Below are 22013 nucleotides of genomic sequence, written 5' to 3' on the forward strand. Positions count from 1 at the left end.
GCAGCGGCCATTGGAGGGTGAACCAACGGCAAAGGAAGACCTTTCTCTCTGTCTCTCTCTCTCACTGTCCACTCTGCCTGTCAAAAAAGAAAAAAAAAAGAGTCAAACATTCTAATTTCACATTATGTATAAACAAAATTCCTTTGGATCAATGTGAAATATTTTAAAAATCCAAGATGGGAAAATTTTTTTAAAAATGGTTGCACTTGAATATTGTGTAAATGGGGTTCATTTTACTTAGTCTTCCGTGGTTTGAATAGGGTTGGTTTCCCCAAAGGTTTGTGTGTTGCAGGCTCAGTCCCTCTTGTAATGGCATTCAGAAGGGAAGGAACCTTTAACTGGTTCAGCCTACTGGGAAGTGATTAGGTCATTGGAGACACTGCCCTCCTAAGGGGTTAATGTGTGTTCCAAAGCAATGGGTTAGGTCTCCTGGAACGCCTTGGTTATCACGAGAGCAGGTTGCTCTAGGATGAGTTCTGTTTTCTTGGCTTTCTCTCACTTCCTCTCTTGCCATGTGACCTCTTTCACTTTCTCACGCCCTCCTGCCATGCAGTGTTATCCACCACGACAGGAAACAGCACACGTTCCTGGCCAGATAGACCCGTCCGAGCCTGGAGAACTGTGAGCTACATGAGCCCCTTTAATTTATTAAGCAACACCAAACAGACCAAGATATAGTCTCTCCACCTTTGGGTACTTGAGAATTCCATAACAGAAAAATTTTGGAAGCCTAGGAAACATCAAGAGATATTACAAAAATAAGAACAATAGCTGAGAAACTGTGATTCCAAGTGTTTTGTATTTTGTTTTAAGAACATTTATTTAAGTGAAACATAGAAATATAACTACTATAGATGTGATGGAGGTGGAGCCTAGTCTTCCTCCCTGGCTCCTAGAGGGCGAGAACATATAGTTTGAAATTAGTTCAGTTAAATGATTATTTTGATGGTCTACTAGGTCGATAATTCTTAGCCTTTTGAGATTTGTTGGATATTTTCAAATACTAGAATTTACGGTAGTAGCGCAATGGAAAGAATTAAGGGTACACAAAACAAATCACAGTAATTGCGCTACAACAGAATAACAATACCTCAAGATATCCACAAAAGGTGTTGCCAATTAATATATTACGTGGTTTCCCTAGCACAGGGTCTCAGTGTCAACCATTTTGTACTCAAACAATTTGAGAATGACTGATGGCTGCTCTGATCCCACACCTTTCATTTTTGCGACAAAGTTCCAGTGTATTCCCAGGGGACACTCCTTTCTTTGTCTCTAGCTTGGTGTTACCTCTTTTACAAAGGCTCCCTTTCACATCACGTCACATAAGATGATTGGCTATGTTCTACATTGAACAAAAAGTTTAAAGTTGAAGCAGAAATCACTTATACTCACTGGTAAAAAGTTAGTGACATCAATGTGATGCATTTGTAGTCCACTGAATGGATGTTACATAAATACATATGACCACCTGAAAGCTGCATTTACCTGCATTTCCCATCCTACATACACCTTCTTACCATCCCAGATACACCTTGAAAGAACTGCGAGTTAGTATGCTCTTAGTTTTTTGGAAAATGGAAGAATAAAAATTACCTGCATTTTTCTGTAGAAATTACTGTGCAAGATTTTTGTTCATTCAATGACCACTGTAAACTTATTTAAGTACCATAGCACAGTTTACACATGAAAATGTTTCCTTTTACTTATAAAGGATGTTTCCTTGTTACTTTGACTTTCGCATGTGTCAGAGCTAATTTGATGTCACCATAATTAACTTAGGTCTTCTTGCATAAGTAATCATGTTTAGTCTCATCTCTTCAGGCTTAATTCCATAGTCCTGGTTATGTGTCTGTATCGATGTCTTTTTTTTTTTTTGTCTGTCCCTTTCTAGTAGTAGTATCACCTTCTTTTAGATAAATTCTCCTTCTCCCACCCACCCAACTACGGCCTGTTATTTCAGTAAGGCAGTCAGTCTCTGCCCTCTCCCACCCTCAAGCCGTGGCTATGGTGTTTGCCAAATCCAGAGTCCTTGCCTTGCATTGTTTCAAGTTAGAATCAAGGAACCAGGGGAGCAGGTATTTTTTTTAACTTTTATTTAATGAATATAAATTTCCAAAGTACAGCTTATGGATTACAATGGCTTCCCCCCCCCCATAACGTCCCTCCCACTCACAACCCTCCCCTCTTCCGCTCCCTCTCCCCTTCCATTCATATCAAGTTTCATTTTCAATTCTCTTTATATACAGAAGATCAATTTAGCATATATTAAGTAAAGCTTTCAACAGTTTGCACCCACACAGAAACACAAAGTGAAAAATACTGTTTGAATACTAGTTATAGCATTAAATCACAATGTACAGCACATTAAGGACAGAGATCCTACATGAGGAGTAAGTGCACAGTGACTCCTGTTGTTGACTTAACAAATTGACACTCTTGTTTATGGCATCAGTAATCACCCTAGGCTCTTGTCATGAGTTGTCAAGGCTATGGAAGCCTTTTGAGTTCACTGACTCTGATCATATTTAGACAAGGTCATAGTCAAAAGTGGAAGTTCTCTCCTCCCTTCAGAGAAAGGTACCCCCTTCTTTGATGATCTGTTCTTTCCACTGGGATCTCACTCACAGAGATTTTTTTATTTAGGTCATTTTTTTTTTTTTGACCAGTGTCTTGGCTTTCCATGCCTAAAATACTCTTATGGGCTATTCAGCCGGATCCAAATGCCTTAAGGGCTTATTCTGAGGCCAGAGTGCTGTTTAGGACATCTGCGATTCTACAAGTCTGCTGTGTATCCTGCTTCCCATGTTGGATCATTCTCTCCCTTTTTTATTCTACCGGTTAGTATTTTCAGACACTAGTCTTGTTTATGTGATCCCTTTGACTCTTAGTCCTATCATTATGATCAATTGTGAACAGAAATTGATCACTTGGACTAGTGAGATGGCATTGGTACATGCCACCTTGATGGGACTGAATTGGAATCCCATGGTATATTTCTTTTTTTAATTTTTTTTTTTTATTTTTTGACAGGCAGAGTGGACAGTGAGAGAGAGAGAGACAGAGAGAAAGGTTTTCCTTTGCTGTTGGTTCACCCTCTAATGGCCGCCGCGGCCAGCGCGCTGCGGCCGGCGCACTGCGCTGATCTGAAGCCAGGAGCCAGGTGCTTCTCCTGGTCTCCCATGGGGTGCAGGGCCCAAGCACTTGGGCCATCCTCCACTGCACTCCCTGGCCACAGCAGAGAGCTGGCCTGGAAGAGGGGCAACCGGGACAGGATCGGTGCCCTGACTGGGACTAGAACCCAGTGTGCCAGCGCCGCAAGGTGGAGGATTAGCCTATTGAGCTGCGGCGCCAGCCCCATGGTATATTTCTAACTCTACCATTTGGGCAAGTCCAATTGAGCATGTCCCAAATTGTACATCTCTTCCCTCTCTTATTCCCACTCTTATATTTAACAGGGATCACTTTTCAGTTAACTTTCAACACTTAAGAATAACTGTGTATTAATTCAACCAATAGTATTAAGTAGAACAACCAAAAAAAAAAAAAAACTAAAAGGGATAAAGTATTAAGTTGATCATCAACAGTCAGGACAAGGGCTGATCAAGTCATTGTTTCTCATAGTGTCCATTTCACTTCAACAGATTTCCTTTTTGGTGCTCAGTTAGTTGTCACCAATCAGGGAGAACATAAGCAGGTATCTTTTTGACTACTAATAAACCAGGCATCTACAACCTCCAAGGTGTGGGAGGAGATGACATTAGAGTCTGAGAGAGACATGATCTTGCATCTGGGACCATTTGCCCCTTGCTGATACTACAGTTAAATTACCTGATCAATAATGTTCTTTATGGCTCATTTAGCTTGTGATTGGGTCTCTGTCATTTGCAAGCAAAGGCTTAACACAATACCTCACCCTGAGCTGTCTCAAGCTTTTTGTAGAAGAGCAAGAATAATTATTTAAAACCATTTACTTAATAATTTATATACTTTTCTACTCATAGAACTTGTCTATTTCCACAGTATCTCAAATGAATATAAGTGTAGAATCCTTAGAGGAACATCTTGGGGAAGCAGTATCCAGGAAGTTCAATGAAATTATTTTACAAAATAATTATGCTTCAATCTTTAACACACCTAGCTGTTTCAGGCTCCCCAGTTTCTCTGGAGATCCATATAGTGATGTAGTTATTCATTACCATTTAAATATGTCTAGAAGCATTTAGCAGTAAACAGAACTTCTGAGGCTATGTAGGTAAATTCATCAATTGACATACCAGAACCCAGAGATGTTAAGTCACCTGCCTAGTATCACACAGCACGATGTCAGACCCCAAACTAGAATCCAGCTCTCTTTACAACTCATTCAGTGGCTGTTTCTATGCACCACATCCACAGCCCTTTTTAAGTCAGATATTAAGGGAGTGGTGGACTTCACTCTTTGAAAAGCATTGAGGCAGGGCTGCCATTGCGCTGCGGTAGACTAAGCCATTGTTTGCAACACAGGCATCTCATATTGAAACATCACTTAAAGAGTCCTGCATACTCCATGTGCAATCCAGCTCCATGCTAATATGCCTGAGAAAGCAGCAGAAGATGGCCCAAGTGCTTGGGTTCCTATCACCCAGATGGAATTCTGGGTTCCTGGCTTCAGCCTGGCCCAGCCTTGGCTATTGTGGCCATTTGGGGAGTAAGCCAGCAGATAGAAGATGTCTGGCTCTCTCTGTGTGTCTTTGACACTTTGCCTTTCAAATAAATTAATTAATTAATTAATAGGTATTGGGGGGGAATGCATTATTTCTTTATAAAAAGAAATTGACCTTAACCAAGCACAGATGGTCCTGTAGTTTGGAGTGTCGCCATTGGGTCACCTAGCAAGAGACTTGTAGGGGAGAGAAGTAACAATTTTTCCTCATCCATCACAAGGTCTAAGACTCCTATAACAAAGACAAATTCACACAAGAAAAGCCAGCAAATGTATTTAATACAAGTTTTTTGTGACATGAACATCTTGAGAAACGAAGACCTGAAGAAGCAGGGAAGCCGGTATTTTTATGAAGAGGCATGCAGAAGTACCCCTGGAAGGTAGCAGAGCACGTTCTAGTGAAGATAAACCAAGGGGCACGCAGCAAGGCCCGTCTCCAGCTTCTTTGTGTCCCTGTATCCTCAGAGATGTGGACATTTCATTCCTCCAATATAGGGAAGATGTCTCACCTCTCGAATGCGGGTCTCATGACCTACTGCACAGGAAGGTCAGATAATTCTTTTATGGCCTGCTTCAGGGAGGGAGGTTTGGGAAAACTCCCTGCCCCTGCTGCCTCCTCAAGTGCCGGAGTTTGGGGGTGGGGCTACCTTGAACCCCATCAGACCTCAGAGCAGGACCCCCAGACTGACAGACGCAGAGGTGTGGGGTGAGACATTCTGGACCTGGGCTTAATAGAGTCCATGGAGTTTCTTAACTGCCTTTATTTTAAGCTTCCTTATTTATAAACTGAGGTTAATAATAATAATACCTATGATGATCTACCTGTCTCCAGAACTTAGCAGGTAGGAGCAAAGAAGCAGTGTGTGTAAACATGCCCAGGAGGGGAAAGGAATATTCTACAATGGTATATACATACACACACACACACACACACACATATATATACCTCCTCTTTAGGATTACCAGGCTGTCTCAGTGTCTAAAATCCTGTTGTGTTGTTTTTTTATTTTTATTTTACTTTATTTTTATTTTTATTTTTTGACAGGCAGAGTGGATAGTGAGAGAGAGAGACAGAGAGAAAGGTCTTCCTTTTGCCGTTGGTTCACCCTCCAATGGCCGCCGCGGCTGTCGCACTGTGACCTGCGCATCGCGCCGATCCGATGGCAGGAGCCAGGTGCTTCTCCTGGTCTCCCATGGGGTGCAGGGCCCAAGCACTTGGGCCATCCTCCACTGCACTCCCTGGCCACACAGAGAGCTGGCCTGGAAGAGGGGCAACCGGGACAGGATCGGTGCCCCGACCGGGACTAGAACCCGGTGTGCTGGCGCCGCAAGGCGGAGGATTAGCCTAGTGAGCTGCGGCGCCGGCCCTGTTGTGTTTTTTATAAGAACCTGCCATGCTATTCTGAGCCTCACACCTCGCCTTGCCTGAAACGCCTTCCCTCCTTCCTTCCTCTTCGTGGGCCCTTCTGCACGCTCCAGGCACAAGGTGCCTGTCTTGTGGGCTTGCCTGTGGGTCCATTCTGTGGAGTTTGTGGCTTACTACTGTATCCTGCTTCCTCTGGTTTGGTTCTCTTTCTGAAACCAGGAGCACCATTTTATATACTCTCTCCTTCCACAGTACCCAATAGCAGTGAGCTGGCAGTAGGTAAATATTTACTGAGCAGCATAATAATCCCTAAGCCAGCTGCACCTGCTGTTCAGAGCCAACTGTGCACATCAGTTACTAACAGGGGGTTCAGCAGTATCAAGTTGGTAGCTGAAAATTGGCAGAGGTAGAGATATTTTCACCACAGAAGTTAGCCAGTGCTGCAAATGCCCCACCTGCCGCCGCCACCCGACAGCCCACTGTTAACAGCACATCAAGACAGCTATATTGCAGGTCTGCCACAGAGACACAATCACAGTTCTTGAAACAGAAGCCAGAGTTGGTAAAACTCCAAGCCCAAGGGTAGACTGAGTCCCATAAAGGGTGCCCACATTCAAATGAGATCTCTACTAAGTAAAAAAGCAAAAGCTTCCAGATCTCTCAACTTTAATCTCAGTGACTTCATGTTTACATCAAGAGTACTGAAAAGAGTGATCAGTTTAAGTTCACAATTGATCATAAAGATAGGATTAAGCATCAAAGGGATCACATAAATAAGATGAGTGTCTGCTAAGAATACTTGATAGAATTAAAAAGGAAAGAATGATCCAACATGGGAAGCGGGATACACAGCAGACTCATAGAATGACAAATGCCCTAAACAGCACTCTGGCCTCAGAATCAGCCCTTAAGGCATTCAGATCTGGCTAAAAAGCCCATGAGAGTATCTCAGGCATGGAAAGCCAAGACACTGTGGCAAAAAATGACCTAAATGAAAGATCTCTGTGAGTGAGATCCCAGTGGAAAGAAGGGGCCATCAAAGAAGGAGGTACCTTTCTCTGAAGGGGGGAGAGAACTTCCACTTTGATTTTGGCCCTGTCTAAATAAGGTCGAAGTTGTGAACTCAAGAGGCTTCCATAGTCTTGGGAGCTCATGAAAGAGCCTCAGGTGATTACCAACATCATAAATAAGAGTGTCAATTGTTAAATTAACAACAGGAGTCACTGTGCACTTGTTCCCCATGTAGGATCTCTGTCCTTAATGTGTTGTACTATGAGAATCAGTGGTAAAACTAGTTTTCAAACAGTGCTTTATACTTTGTGTGCCTGTGTGGATGCGAACTGTTGAAGTCTTTACTTAATATAAAGTTGATCTTCTCTATATAAAGCTAATTAAAAATGAATCTTAATGAAGAATGGGATGGGAGAGGGAGTAGGAGATGGGTTGGTTTCCATATGGGAGGGTGGGTATGGGGGGAACTGCTATAATTCAAAAGTTGTACTTTGGAAATTCATATTTATTAAATAAAAGTTTTCTGTTAAAAAAGAGGAAAAAAGTATTTAAAAGGCAATAGAAACAGGGAAAGGGGAAGATAAGGGTCTTTGCATCATTACTGTGGGGTGTATAGAAATAAACTCTCAGTTAAAAAATTCTTTGAAAATATACTTGAGAAATACAGAGGCCTGAGAACACTTCCAGTGACATGTTTAGTGGCAGGCGGAACTATGATTGCAGGGCCTTTGTGTTTAAACCTCAACATTCATGATACTGAACCTTCTTCTCAGCTTTGCTATGAAAGAGGTTTTGGTTTGAATGAAGAGGAAGCGTGCACTGATGGAATGTCTCACATTCTGCAAATGGTAGCTTCAGAAAGTGGGAGATCCTGGACACTGACCAGAGGTGATCAGAGAGAGGCTGGGTTAGGGTGGGCTGAGCCACAATCTTTTTAATTAGTTTTTTTTTAATCCCTTTGCTTACTGCTACATAAAATACTGCAGCATTAGAGATCTCTGTATTAAGAAACAGGATCCATCTAAACCTTATATCCCATGTATGTGAGTAAATACACTTGTAAAACAATTATTTTCAAAGCATTTGCCTACAATCTCTTAGCACCTTTGGTGCCTGTCACAGCTGCTGAGAGCAGGTAGTGCAGTCTGGGCTGCAGAACATGGGGCTGGGAGCAGTGAGGCTTCTTTGTCTCTTGGATCTCACCTTTGATCACCGCCTTTGTCTCCTAGATCTCACATTTGATTCTTCTACGGAGCCAATGCAATTCCTAATCTGCTTTCAGAGAAATCCTGCTATAAAAGAAATGAATGTAAAAGACGGGAAAGTGGGGCCAGGTTGTGGTATACCAGGTTAAGCCTCTGCCTAAGTCACCAGCATCCCCTATGAGTGCTGGATCATGTCCCGGCTGCTTCACTTCCAATCCAGCTCTCTGCTATGGCCTGAGAAAGTAACAGAGGATGGCCCAAGTCCTTGAGCCCTTGCACCCTCATGGGAAACCCAGATGAAGTTCCTGGCTCCTGGCTTTAGCCTGGCCCAGTGCCAGTCCACTGCGGCCATCTGGGGAGTGAACCAGTGGATGGAAGATCTCTCTCTCTCAATTCTGACTTTCAAAATAAACAAATAAATCTTACCAAAAAAGGGGAGAGGGGAAGGAAGTCAAAGAAGATGGAAGGGGACACAGGAGAGGAGGAAACAGGAAGTAGAGGGGTTGCGCTTTCGAAACACAAAGCCTGGAAAAGAGACTCAAGGAATCAAATTCTAAAAGCTATGAAACAAAGTAATGAGAGAAATAGAATCCTAATCTGGAAAAAAAAAATGTGTGACTTTACAACAAATATCAAGCGAGTGACTCGAGAACCTCCTGAAACCTCCTTGATTGTACCAAAGGGCAACCTGGCCTAAGGCATCCTCACGGTCATTGACATCTGTGAAATGAGGGTGGGAGCTGTCAATGCTGAAATGATGAAGAATAACCTTCCAGGAGGAACCCTAGAGCTAGTCTGACCTAACATTGACTGGTGCAAGTTAAATGCATTCGTTTCATTAAAGCATGCGATTCTCAATTAACTTTTCAGATTCCATGAGACCATGAGAATTCCAACTCTGCTAGCGAAGCTCTCACTCTTACAGTACTGGTACCAGAGCCTTGTAAGTGTTTTTTATAAAGAGAAATCCATGATGTTTAAAAGAGCAATCATTCGTAGGAAAAATTCCAAAAGGAGCAGTAACATATAATGACGAAAATGCCAAAGATATGAAAAATAAAGACAAGTATTGCAAGACACAATGGCTCTGGATGTTTGCTTTTATGTGACAGATGTTTTTAACCAAAGCTCAGCACGGGCAGTTTGAGTCCACTTCTGATTTCAATTTGTGTTCTATCCCCTTTTCATGTGATGTCTACTCATAACATCTGTGAAGGCTCTGAGACCTGAATTTGACAGGAGAAAGTGAATAGGCTGCTTTTGGAGTGCTTCCATTAAGCCCACGTAATAGACTGTTAACAAAAATCTTAAATGGCTATTCTGATCATCAACAGCAATTTTGCACAAATTAAACTAGACCCAAAGGGCCCAGTTAACCTTAAAATGCCTTACAGACATGTAACATAAATTACCCGCCCCCCAACTTTGGAGTAGAAATCTGCTTGTTTAGTATGAGTCAGATGCGCATAAAAAGAAGTTAGCATACATGTTAGATTCATAATGACACAGAGATGGGGTTTCGTGTTCTCTACCAGGAAACCACACTTGGGTGCATAGAAATCCGGTTAGGCCTCAGCCAACCTCCTTGTTCACATGCTAAGTGGGTGCATTGTGAGATGTAGATTTGCACAGAAGACATAGCTCTCTGATCTGTTCAAGGAGGTCCTAATTGCTGCGGGGGCATGTGGGGAGCAGGCAGGACCGTGTAAACTGGCATAAATGATAAACTGATGCCACCGGCGGAGGTCAAGATTGAGCCAGCATTTCTTCAGCTCAAACCCACCTATCAAGAGATTGTGATTTGAAGTAAAATTATAGCCTGAATCAAGGGGAAAATACTCCTTTAAAAAATCTGCCTTTCTCCATTTCAGCCAGATCTCCAGAGGTCTGTCCAAATATATTTCCTGAATTTTCACTCATCTCAAATCCTGACCTGATCTGGACATTTGCTGTAGTCTCCAATTCTCACATGTGTTTGATAGCTTTGCTTAGGCAACTTCCTTCCAGCTGCAGGGAACATGTGATTTCAGCCCAAATCAATAGACGTGAATGAGAAACCCAATTCATACTAACAGGAAACAATCAGAATTACGAAACTTCACTTTGGTGGGCTTACTCATTTGAGGAACACATGTCCTTTCAACTCTGACACAGCTCTTGTAGATACTCAGACTTGTCAACAACCCAGGACTCTGGTGCCCTCATGGCAAGTTTTTTCATCAGCTAGGAAATGCCTTCTTCTCCCATAGCTCAGTCACTAGTTCAGAGTCATAGGAAGGGTACATGGCATGTACTTGACCAAAGTAGCTTTCAAAAAACGGACTTCTTTTCTACATCTCTTGGGGACATTTGATCCCATTGGACAACCCACCATAGAACCTGATTAGTTCAAGCCAATGGCAATCCCTATCCACAGAGATTAAACCTGGAGTAGACACATCATCTGAGGTGGTTTAGGCAGAAGAACTATATTTATTTCATGCTTCAGTGTAAACCAGGAATCATGTATCCCTCATTGCCACTGACAGCCACGTTGTGTGCGTGAGATCCAATGAAACTAATGCTGCTTCACCTTTGGAGTCCAGTTATGTAGATAAATGCTCTTGTTTGTTATACCAGCTTCAGTTAGGGATGTTAATTCCTTTCAGTTAAAACTATTCAACTAATTCAAGTAGTCTTACAAGCAATTTGTACTCCGATGTCTTTAAAATTTTTCTAGAATTCAACCTTCAATCCAAAGAGAGACAGTATACTCAGTATTGTCTCTTTTCCCAGGACTAGAGAATTGTGATGATCCAAGTGTGTGAGCTCTACTCAGTCAGAACAGATTATTTTCCCAAGACAATTCTATGGTCATGCAATGAGATTTTCCTAGCCATCTGCCAAACTGACTCTGTTATGCATCAGAATGCTGGGCTGGTCTCAAGATGGAACTCCTGATACACGAATAAATGTACTTATATAGAAATATTTATTTACTTTTATTTTATTTGAAAGAAGAGAAAGAGGAGAGAGAGAAAAAGCATGCACACAATTCCATCCACTGGTTCACTCCCTAGATGCTAGGGCTGAACCAGGATAATGAAACCAGGAACCCAGCTCTGTATCCGTGTCCAGATCTCCCACATGGGTGGCAGGGACCCAAGTACTTGAGTCATTATATGTTGCCTTCCACACTACAGATTGGCAAAAGAAGGGGTGTAGCTGGTACCTGAACCAGGCACTCTGATACAGAAGGCACCCATCCAATCAGTAACTTAGTCAATGTGCCAACACACAGCCTAACGTGCTTACACATAAACGTTGAGTTGAATAACTTTTTGTTTTAGTTTATCCAGTTTACTCCTTCTCTTGTTAGGTGAAATCTAGAATGAGGAAGTGACTTTACTAAGGAAACAATTGAGTCAGGACCGAACCCAAGGTTTGCACTCTCATTTTTTGAGCCCAAGGTGTGCTTGACCTGCTGCCCTTGTTCACTGAACTGTCAGCTCCATCCCAATACCCCTCCCCATGACACATGAGCATCACATAAGCATTTTGAAATAAAATTTATGAATAGATAGTCAAGATGTCTGGATTTTTCATGTTCACTGTACTAGCTATTGTGACTGCTATTGATGTTTTCTGAGAAATAAATAGCTCTGGTGCTTAGATGCAGTGAAAATCTACAGGGGCTGGTGCTGTGGTGTAGCAGATAAAGCCACTGCCTGCAGTACTGGCATCCCATATGGGCACCGGTTCAAGTCTAGCTGCTCCACTTCTGATCCAGCTCTCTGCTACGGCCTGGAAAAGCAGTGGAAGATGGCTCAAGTCCTTGGGCCCCTGCACCCACGTGGGAGACCTGGAAGAAGCTCCTGGCTCCTGGCTTTGGATCAGCACAGCTCTGGCCATTGTGACCAACTGGAGAGTGAACCAGCAGATGGAAGACCTCTCTCTCTCTCTCCCTCTGCCTCTCCTTCTCTGTGTAACTCTTTCAAGTAAATAAATAAGTCTTTAAAAAAAAAAAAGAAAACCTACAGAAAGACAAACCATTGACATGGGAATTTCTAAAATTTTTTATTTTTACTTTTAAAATTTTTACCTGATTTTATTTTTTTAAAATTTTTTACTTTAAACTTTTAATGTAAAAATTGTATGTAGTTGCGTGGTGCCCTGTGAAGTTTTGGTACATGTATACGTTGTGTGATGTTAAAATCATGGAAAACATACCTCCTCAAACCTTGAACATTTCTTTACAGTGAAAATGTTCAAAATGAGCTCCAAGTTGAGGTTCAGCATGAGTTGTTTGACAATGGACGTTGTCCATTATACTTAGGTTTGTTTTCTTTATGACTTTTTTAAAAGATTTATTTTATTTGAAAGGCAGAGTTAGAGAGAGGGAGAGTGAGAGAGAGAGCTTCCATCCACTGGTTCACTCCCCAGATGGCCACAATGGCCAGGCGGAAGCCAGGAGCCAGGAACATCTTCCAAATCTCCCATGTGGAGCAGCTGGGACTCGAACTGGTGCCCACAGGAGATGCCTGTGCTGCAAGAGGCGGCTTAACCTGCTGCACACAACGCCGTTCCCCTTAGGCTTCTTTTCTTAAGTGTGTTCTAAAATAATTAAGAGGGATTATTTAACTTAAGAAAATCTATATTTTGGTATACAAAGCAGAAACAGCATGTTCACCTTTCATTTTAAACCTAATCTATATGAAGTACTTAACAAGGAAAATTACTGCCAAATAAGCCTTGGAAACATGATTTCCAATATGTCCCTGCCTTACTCACGAGCACACACTGGCTTCTTTGCCCCTTCATCCTCCAGCTGGGAATTCCCTGGCTGATGTTCAAAGCATTCTGTGACCACACACCACCAATTATTCAATTATTTCACTTCATCACCTCCTGCGCTCTCTAAAACATCTGCACTGAAGCCAGAACCTTCTATTTAGCAACGTGCTCTGGTGCTTGGGGAGGTCGCTCTCGCAGGTCTTAGCGCACATGTAGCCTGCACTGGTGATTGCTCACCTTCAGTGCATCCTGCAGGGCTTGTTAGGAACCTCTCTCCTTCCTCCCGAGGAGCCCAGCACCCACTGCTCTCCTCTTACCTTCAGTCCTAGGACTGCTGCTGTGGTATCAGTTGCTGTGCTTCGTTTTTCTCCTTGTTCCCTGGGTGTGGACCTTTTTGAACTGGATTGCAGAATCCTTAAGAATAAGCAGTGATGCTTCTCTTTCTTGGATTCCTTCTACAGAGTACAGTATGGGATTCCAGAGGCCCCCTACAGATGCTTGATTTTTATGGTTGCACAGAAATAACTGGAGCAAGAGAGCAGAGGTCAAGGGCTGCTCTCCCTTGCGATCCCACCCTTCCCCAGCCTGTGTTGCTGCTGGTCCCCCCCCCCCCCCCCCAGAAGAGGCACCTGACGACTGACGACTGGGCTTTGTTTTGGTTCTCTTCCAAGCATTTCCGCCTTTCTACGGCTTCTGAGCAGATCAGCTAAGATCTTCAGGGTCCGGCCTTGTGGTGCAGTGGGTGACACTGCCACTTGCAACACTGACATCTCATATCTGATTGCCGGTTCATGTCTTGGCTGCTCCACTTCCTATCCGGCTCCCTCTAACACACCTGGGAAGACAGCAGAAGATGACCCAAGTGCTTGGGCCCCTACCACCCACATGGGAGACCCTGGTGGAGTTCCAGGCTCCTGGCTTTGGCCTGATCCAGTCCTGGCTACTTTGGTCATTTGGGGAGTGAAGCAGCAGATGGGAGATTCTCTCTCTCTCTCTCTCTCTCTCTCTCTCTCTCTCTCGTTCTCTCTCGCTCTCTCTCTCTCTCTCGTTCTCTCTCTCTCTTCCACTCTGCCTTTTAAATAAATAAATAAATTTTGTCAAGAAAGAAAGTCTTCATACCTACAGAGTTGGCAGACAGAACCTTAAGTTTCAAAGAACAGGCTGGCGCCGCGGCTCACTAGGCTAATCCTCCACCTGCGGCGCCGGCACACCGGGTTCTAGTCCTGGTCAGGGCGCCGGATTCTATCCTGGTTGCTCCTCTTCCAGGCCAGCTCTCTGCTGTGGCCCGGGAAGGCAGTGGAGGATGGCCCAAGTGCTTGTGACCTACACCCACATGGGAGACCAGGAGGAAGCACCTGGCTCCTGGCTTTGGATCGGTGCAGCACGTCGGCTGTAGTGGCCATTTGGGGGGTGAACGAACGGAAGGAAGACCTTTCTCTCTGTCTCTCTCTCTCTCTCACTGTCTAACTCTGCCTGTCAAAAAAAAAAAAAAAGAAAAAAAAGTTTCAAAGAACATAAATGACATTGATATTGCCTTCTAGTTCCAAGTAGGATAGGACCTAAGCTTTTTCGGCAAAGTCCCTGTCCCAAAATTCCCAGGCAGTTGCGAGTGTCTGCAGAGATACAAAGTTATTTCTAACTTCTGATCTAAATGTCTTCTGGCTCTGTCTCAAGCCTGTTCCCTTTATCACAACCCCAAATGGAAATAGGAACTAGAACTTTCTGTACTAAAAACAGTTGCCCGTTGGGGCCAGTTTTGTGGCACAACTGGTTAACGCCCTGGCCCAAAGCGCCAGCATCCCTCCCATATGGGTGCCAGTTTGAGACTCGGCTGCTCCACTTCCTGTCCAGCTCTCTGCTAAGGCCTGGGAAAGCAGTAGAAGATGACCCAGGTCCTTGAGCCCCTGCACCCGCGTGGAAGACCCAGGGGAAGCTCCTGGCTCCTGGCTTCACTTCAGCATAGCTCCAGCAGTTGCAGCCAATTGGGGAGTGAACCAGTAGATAGAAGATTGATCTCTCTCTCTCTGTCTCTCTCTCTCTGCCTCTCCTTTCTCTCTGTAACTCTGACTTTCAAATAAAATAATAATAATAATAAAACAGTTGTCTGCATCATGTAACTCTTTTTTTTTTTTTTTTAATATACTTACCAGCGTGCCTTCCTTACACATCAAGGACATGGTGCTGTATTTTGTATCTGATCTCAGCTTTGCAATGAGTGGCCAGCAGTGGGCATTCGGCTCAGTGATTAAAGTCGCTGCTTGGAATGCCCATATCGCACATCGGAGTGCCTGGTTCAGGTCCTGGCTACTCTGCTTCGGATCCTTCTTCTAGCTAATGTGCATCCTGGATGGCAGCAGGTAGCAAGCGGTCCTTGGGCCTTGGTCCGGCCCAGCCCTGGCTGTTGAGGTCATTTAGGGAGTAAGCCAGCAGATAGAAGATCTCTCTGTGTCTTTCTTGTCTCTCTCCCTTTCAAATAAAACAAAAACACATTTAAAAATTTTTTTTTAAAAAGTCATCTACAGTACATATTTAATAAGTCAAACCCTTTTAATCATCAAATACACAAAAATACAGATAAATTTTGTCACATTTGATTTAACTATTTTGTTCAAGTAACTAAGATGAGCTGCCTTTGTACCGTTGTCTGTTCTTTCTCTTAAAGGGTAGTGACTATTGTGAAAGTGAGTGCACAATTTTCCTGGCCATTGTAAAATAACATTTATACATACAGACTTGTGGAGATATATACACACACACATATGTATTATGCATGGATATGTTACAGGTATATAAGTTTTTGAGGGTACTTTAAAAAGTTTGTGGAAAAATAGAATTAAAATGTAAGTTTTATTTTGATACAAAATAGAAAATACATGCATAGTTTCTCATAATAAGCACTTTCCATAAACTTTATTATGAATATATATATATATCATGTATAGTATGCACCATTTTTGAGTGATCATATTCTTTTTTAAAAAAATTTATTTATACATTTTAAAGGCAGAGGAGAGAGAGAGAGAGAGAGAGGGAATCTTCTCTCTACTGGTTTACTCCCCAAATGGCTGCAACAGTCAGGACTGGGCCAGGTCAAGGCCAGGAGCCTGATACCTGATCTCGGTCTCCCGTGTGAGTGGCAGGGGCCCAGATACTTGGGCCATCTTTCATTGCTTTCCCAGGCACAACATGGGATGCAGGTGTCACAGGTGACAGCTCACCCCAGTATGCCACAGCCTGGCCCCGAGTGTTCATGTTCTTTACATAAACAATGTCACAGTACAGGGATCATTCTGGAATTTATTTACATGTATGAGCATGTTTATAAAATTTCTCCAGCTGACAAAATGAACCTATTTCATTCACTGGTTTTCTACTGTGTAACAATGATATGACTTGCTTCCTCATTTGTCTATTGATGGGTGTCTGGTTTTCTTCTGTTATAAACTCCATATTGAACACACATGTACTCATCAAAGTATGCACAGATTAAAGTTTCTCTAGAATGTATGCTTAGAAATGAAATTGCTGTGGTATAGGATATACACTTTTTATTTTGTAAATTTTCAAAAAAGGTTAATTTAGTCAAATACATTATTCTTTTCTTCCATAATCTTTACTTTTTGAGTCTTGTCTTCAGATCATAAAAAGCCAGAAATGTGGATCCTCCTTTTCCTTCAGGGTCTCACTGAAAATGTCACATCCTGTGAGAATCTTCTCTCCGCCTGTTGTCACTCTCTGGTCCAGCTCAGCACCCTATTTCAAGATGCTTATCACAATTTATTATTATTTTGATTATTTATGTCAACCTCTATCCTCCCAACCAGACTATAAGCTCCACAAGGACAAGAAACTGTCTGTTTTGTCCTGGGTATTACCTTTGTCATTATTCACTGGGACCTAGCACAGTGCCTGGCTCACATGTAGGACTCAACAAATGTTTGCTGAGTGAGCGAATGAGTAAGTGAAGCAGAAAGAGAAGAAGACCTGAGGATGAGTAGGCGTCAGCCGGGAGCAGAGGACTCGCAGGAAGTGCTGGATGTGAGTGGAGAGAACTTTCCTGACCAGGGAACCTGTATTAAGTCCTTGAAGGTAGATGGGGTGTGGCCCACTGGGGAAACAGAAAGAAGTGACCCCGAGGCAGCGCAGTGACCCCGAGGCAGCCAGGAGTCCTCTTGTAATGGCTGAAAAGGTCACACAAAGGAGTCTAGATTTTATTTGAAAGGTTGTTGGAAGCCACTGGAAGGATTTAAGCAAAGAACTAACTTGCTCTGTTTGCAGTTTTAAAACTGTGCTATCCAGGGGCCAGTGTTGTGGCACATCAGGTAAAGCCGCTACCTTGTGATTCTGCCATCCCATATGGGTACCAGTTTGTGTCTTGGCTGCTCCATTTCCAACCCAGCTCTCTGCTCATGGCCTGGAAAAAGCAGCAGAAGGTGGCCCGAGTGTTTGGGCCCCTGCTACCCACATGGGAGACCCAGATAAAGCTCCTGGCTCCTGGCTTCGGCCTGGCCCAACCCTGGCCATTGTGGCCATCTGGAGAGTGAACCAGTAGAAGGATGACCTCTTGTGTCTCTCCCTCTCTTTCTGTAACTCTGACTTTAAAATAAATAAAATAAAACATCTTTTATTTAAAAAAAAAAAAAAAAAAAAAAAACCTGTGCTATCCAATATGGTAGTCATTAGCCCTATATGGCTATTTAAATTTAAAGGAATTAAAAGTGAAATGAACAATTCAGCTTCTCAAATACACTACCAGCATTCCTTTCCAGTGTTCAGAAGCCACACTTGGCTAATGGCCTCCCGGACAGCACACCTGCATTCCCATCATTGCAGAAGATCTGCTGGGTAACATTCGAGAAAACTGCACGTGGCTGTGTGGTGAGTTGGCTGGAGGGCGCGATTTTAGCATGCTAGAAAAATCAAACCCATCCAGTGGTGGATCTGAGAACTTTCTGAAGTGTCTAGAACTGCAGTCTTGTTGAAAATGAGTTCAGAGTTCTGATAGGGCAATTTAGCAATTCAGAAAAGTGCTGATGGTCCTACACCTCTGTAATCATGCTGCTCTCCTCTCTCTCTCTCTTTCTCTCTCTCTCTCTCTCTCTCTCTCTCTCTCTCTCTCTTTCTTCCATTCTTTGGTTCACTCCCCAGGTGACCACAATGGCCACAACTGTGCCTGGCCAAACGCAGGAGCCAGGAATCATGCCACTTTCCAAATATTTTCAGAAACTCTCAACACATTTTGAGATATGGCTCTAAAATTTGCACTGCTTTCCAAAACTAAATATATCTAAAGACTGGTCTGGAGATAATGAACAAAAGTCTATAAGCAAATTTACTAATTTGGATCATGTCTATATATTTATGGAAACATTAAACATTTGTTTACTTGAAGTAAAATCTCTTCAGCCAACTACCATAATGTTGGCTGCCTGTCAGAGATGATGCACCCAAATTGCACGTTTTACACTTCGTAGCGATGACCCAGCCCTCACAAAATGTTTATGTGATGGTAGCTGCCCAGAAAGCAGGCCATCTTATATATACATTGGATCTGATTAATGACATAATGGTGGTGTCCCCATGTTAAGTCATTAGCCCCAATGTGGTTTTCAGCCTAAATGTGCCCAGAGTTGAAAACAAAGCTCATTGTGTTATCCACATGTTAGGTTGTGGTCAAAATGAGCACCTTGCCTACAGCGATGTTGTCTCAACTGCAGATTGCAATCCACTACTAGACTGTAAAGGCAATTCAGTCAATTTTATCAGTATTGAATAACAGAGAGAAACCTAGTAGAATAGTACCACAGACATTAACAGTACGTGGAACACAATGTGTGTAGGTGTTACTTGATGAAAACTTTGTTTTAATCATTGTGTAACTGCTGAGTCATCTTGAAAAATGTGGTTTTAACTGTGAATTAAATGAAAATATTTTGAAAAACGCTGGGTTTCTTTCAGGTTTTTAGTTTTAAGTGCAGTTATTCTTTTGGCCTCAGCCACATAATGATGCAGGCTCTTATGTATGCACTTTTGTGCTTTCTTAAAGCTCTTTGTGCAGTATTTTGTTTTGTTTTGTTTTAAAGATTTAGTTTATTTTGAAAGTAGGAGTTATGGTGGTGGTGGGGTAGACTGAAAGAGAGAACCCCCAACCACTGGTTCACACCCCAAATGGCTGCAATGGCCAGGACTGGGCCAGGCCAAAAAACTGAACCAGGAGCTTTTTCTGGGTCTCCCAAGTGGATGCAGGAGTCCAAGCACTTAGCCCATCTTCTGCTGCTTTCCCAGGCACATTTGCAGGGAGCTGAATCAGAAGTGGAGCAGCCAGAATTCGAACTGGAGTCTGTATGGAATGCTGGCACTGCAGGTGGAAGCTTAACCCGCTATGCCACAGCTCATTTTTTTTTTCTTTTTTAATATGAGAGGCAGAGTGACAGAGAAAGGGACAGACAAAGACAGAGTGAGATCTTCCAGCCACTGGTTCACTTTAGAAATGGCTGCAACAGCCAGTGCTGGGCAAGGCCAAAGCCAGGAGCCACGAACTCCATTGGGACTTCCCACGTGGGTGGCAGTACCCGGGCCACTTCCCCTGCTTTCCCAGGTCCATTAGCAGGAAACTGCATCTGAAGCAGAGTAGCTGGTACTGGATCCAGCCCTCTGATATGGGATGCTTTCACTGGGAGTGGCAGCTTAACCTCCTGTGCCACAACACTGGCCCTGGCCAGTTCTCTGTTGGAACTCATCTTTCCCCCTTCAGTGGCATACAGGTCTCTTTGGCTGTCCATGAAGCTGCCGTGACAGCTGCCGCTGTGCAGCCCTTGTCCTGGTGGTTCCTCCCCCTGGGGCACAATGCACTTAGATTGTCACACCAGGGGACTCCCACTCTTCCTTGTGCAAAGGTGACTGCCCTTATGAGGCTCACCCTGACCATGTCAAAATGGCAGCCCTGCTGGTACTCGTGAACCCTTTGTCCCTGCTGTACTTCTTTCCTCCATGGCACTAGCCAGCTACCATCACAGTTTAGAACTGTTTCATTATGTCTGTTGCTTGTCTTTCAGCCTGTTCTAAATGTAACCTCCAGGAGGGAGGCATCTTTGTGCGTTGTTTGTGGATATGACTCAAGCACGAGAACAGTGTCTGGCACAGAGCAGGTATCAACAAATAAAACTGTGCTAATTCAGACTGCTCCAGAGGTGGGGGTGGGGTGAGGGAAAGAGGCACCGTACATCAAATATAAATGTACAGAAGTTGCTATTGCATTCTTAGATCATTTCCTGCCATTCATCAAAACTTTCCAGCTCTTCTTCAAAGCCTCTCTTCCCTTACATTTTCTTGTTACAGGGCACATTCTTCAGTTGGCTCTAGAAGACATTAGAAAAAGAGCTTCCACTAACTTACAGAAATCCATCCCAGAGGAGTATATTGGAAGTTTTAAATGAGCTCTTGTTTACAATTTATAGCCTTAATATCACCGATCTCGGCAAAATCATCAAAACATGTGCCTCTACTGATCTCATTTGTCTAATATAGGAAATGAAATAGTAAAGGAGATAAGAGAAAAAAAATCTTGGGAGGTTGATTGGTCTATGACATTCAATAAGGAAGAAAGGTAACAGGATGATTGTGATGGGCTCTGAATCTTCTGGAGACACACAGTTCAGCGAGGAAAGTGAACTGTAGTGTTGGCTCCACTGCTGTGGCAGGAGGTTTATGCACAGAGAACACGGCTTTTTTTCCTGCCTGAAATTGTCCAACGTAGTTAAAAAGAGAGGCTACCATCGCACCTAATGAAGACAACAATGCCTTTGTGTATTTCATCCAAAATGATAGCTTGATTAGACCTTGTTAGAAGGAGCATTTGTGAAGTAACTTCAGTTTTTGAAGAATTCAATTCTTATTAAATAAAACATTTTTGGAAATACTGATAGAAAATCCATTCTGAGTTGTCTAAGGCGTGTCACCATCTTCTGTTGGCTCACGGAAAACACATCTGACTTTAGAAATTACAAAGAAGGCAACTTCAGGTAGGTTGAGGTCACATGACTAGCAAGCAAACAACAAACAACTCACAGACTCAGCAAGGGATGTCTAAAGATTTGGCCACTCCTTGTAATCACTGTCTTAACCTGTTGCTTATTTATTTAACATACTGTTAGAATTATGTGAAAAACTGAAAGTATTATTATCTTTTTCTTTTATCCCCAAATTTATACCTCCTCTATCCGAGGCTGTATTTATGGTTTGAGCAATTTGAACATAAGTTCAACAGTAAATCTCCCTCCTAATTCAGTGTTTAACTCTGAAGCCAGAAATATTGCACCATAGCTTGCTCATACTTCTTATTTTTTTTTATCTTAACCCACATTTTAAATAAATGGAAATGTCTGAACAGTTCCCGTCCTCATAAAAAATGATAAAGTCTGTTTCATTATAGCCTTGTCATTTTTTAAGGCAATTTAGTCAACTATTGCCAACCCTATGCAACAAATATTTTCGTCTTTGAGGACAGAACAATCCTTTCACATTCTAAATCAATGTTAAGTCTTTTTAAAATCTCTTTGGTTTCTTCCCAACTCCAGAACAAAGGCTGCTTGTCTTGTTATAAATTCTTCACCTCTGGAAATCTTAATAAGAAATACACAAGACTCATTTGCTCTGCCTGGAGGTTTTGATGATGGCATTGAAAAAGTGTACTTCATATTTATGTTAAAAACGGAGAACTGCAGTCACTTTTAGAGGACACTCTTTTATTCGTTCAATTATATTCCTGGAGAATTAGAAATATTAGACCAGCTATTGAAGAAGAGTACATTTTCAAGAATGTTACTCTTGCATGATCAATACAATTACAAGAATAAACATGAACTTGACTTTACAATACTTCCTCTTTAAATACTGAACCAATATTACTTATTTTTGCTGATGGGCAAAACATTGGGAGAAATGCTCACATTAC

Source organism: Lepus europaeus, chromosome 6 (assembly GCF_033115175.1).
Source record: "Lepus europaeus isolate LE1 chromosome 6, mLepTim1.pri, whole genome shotgun sequence".
In the NCBI taxonomy this organism is placed as follows: Eukaryota; Metazoa; Chordata; class Mammalia; order Lagomorpha; family Leporidae; genus Lepus; species Lepus europaeus.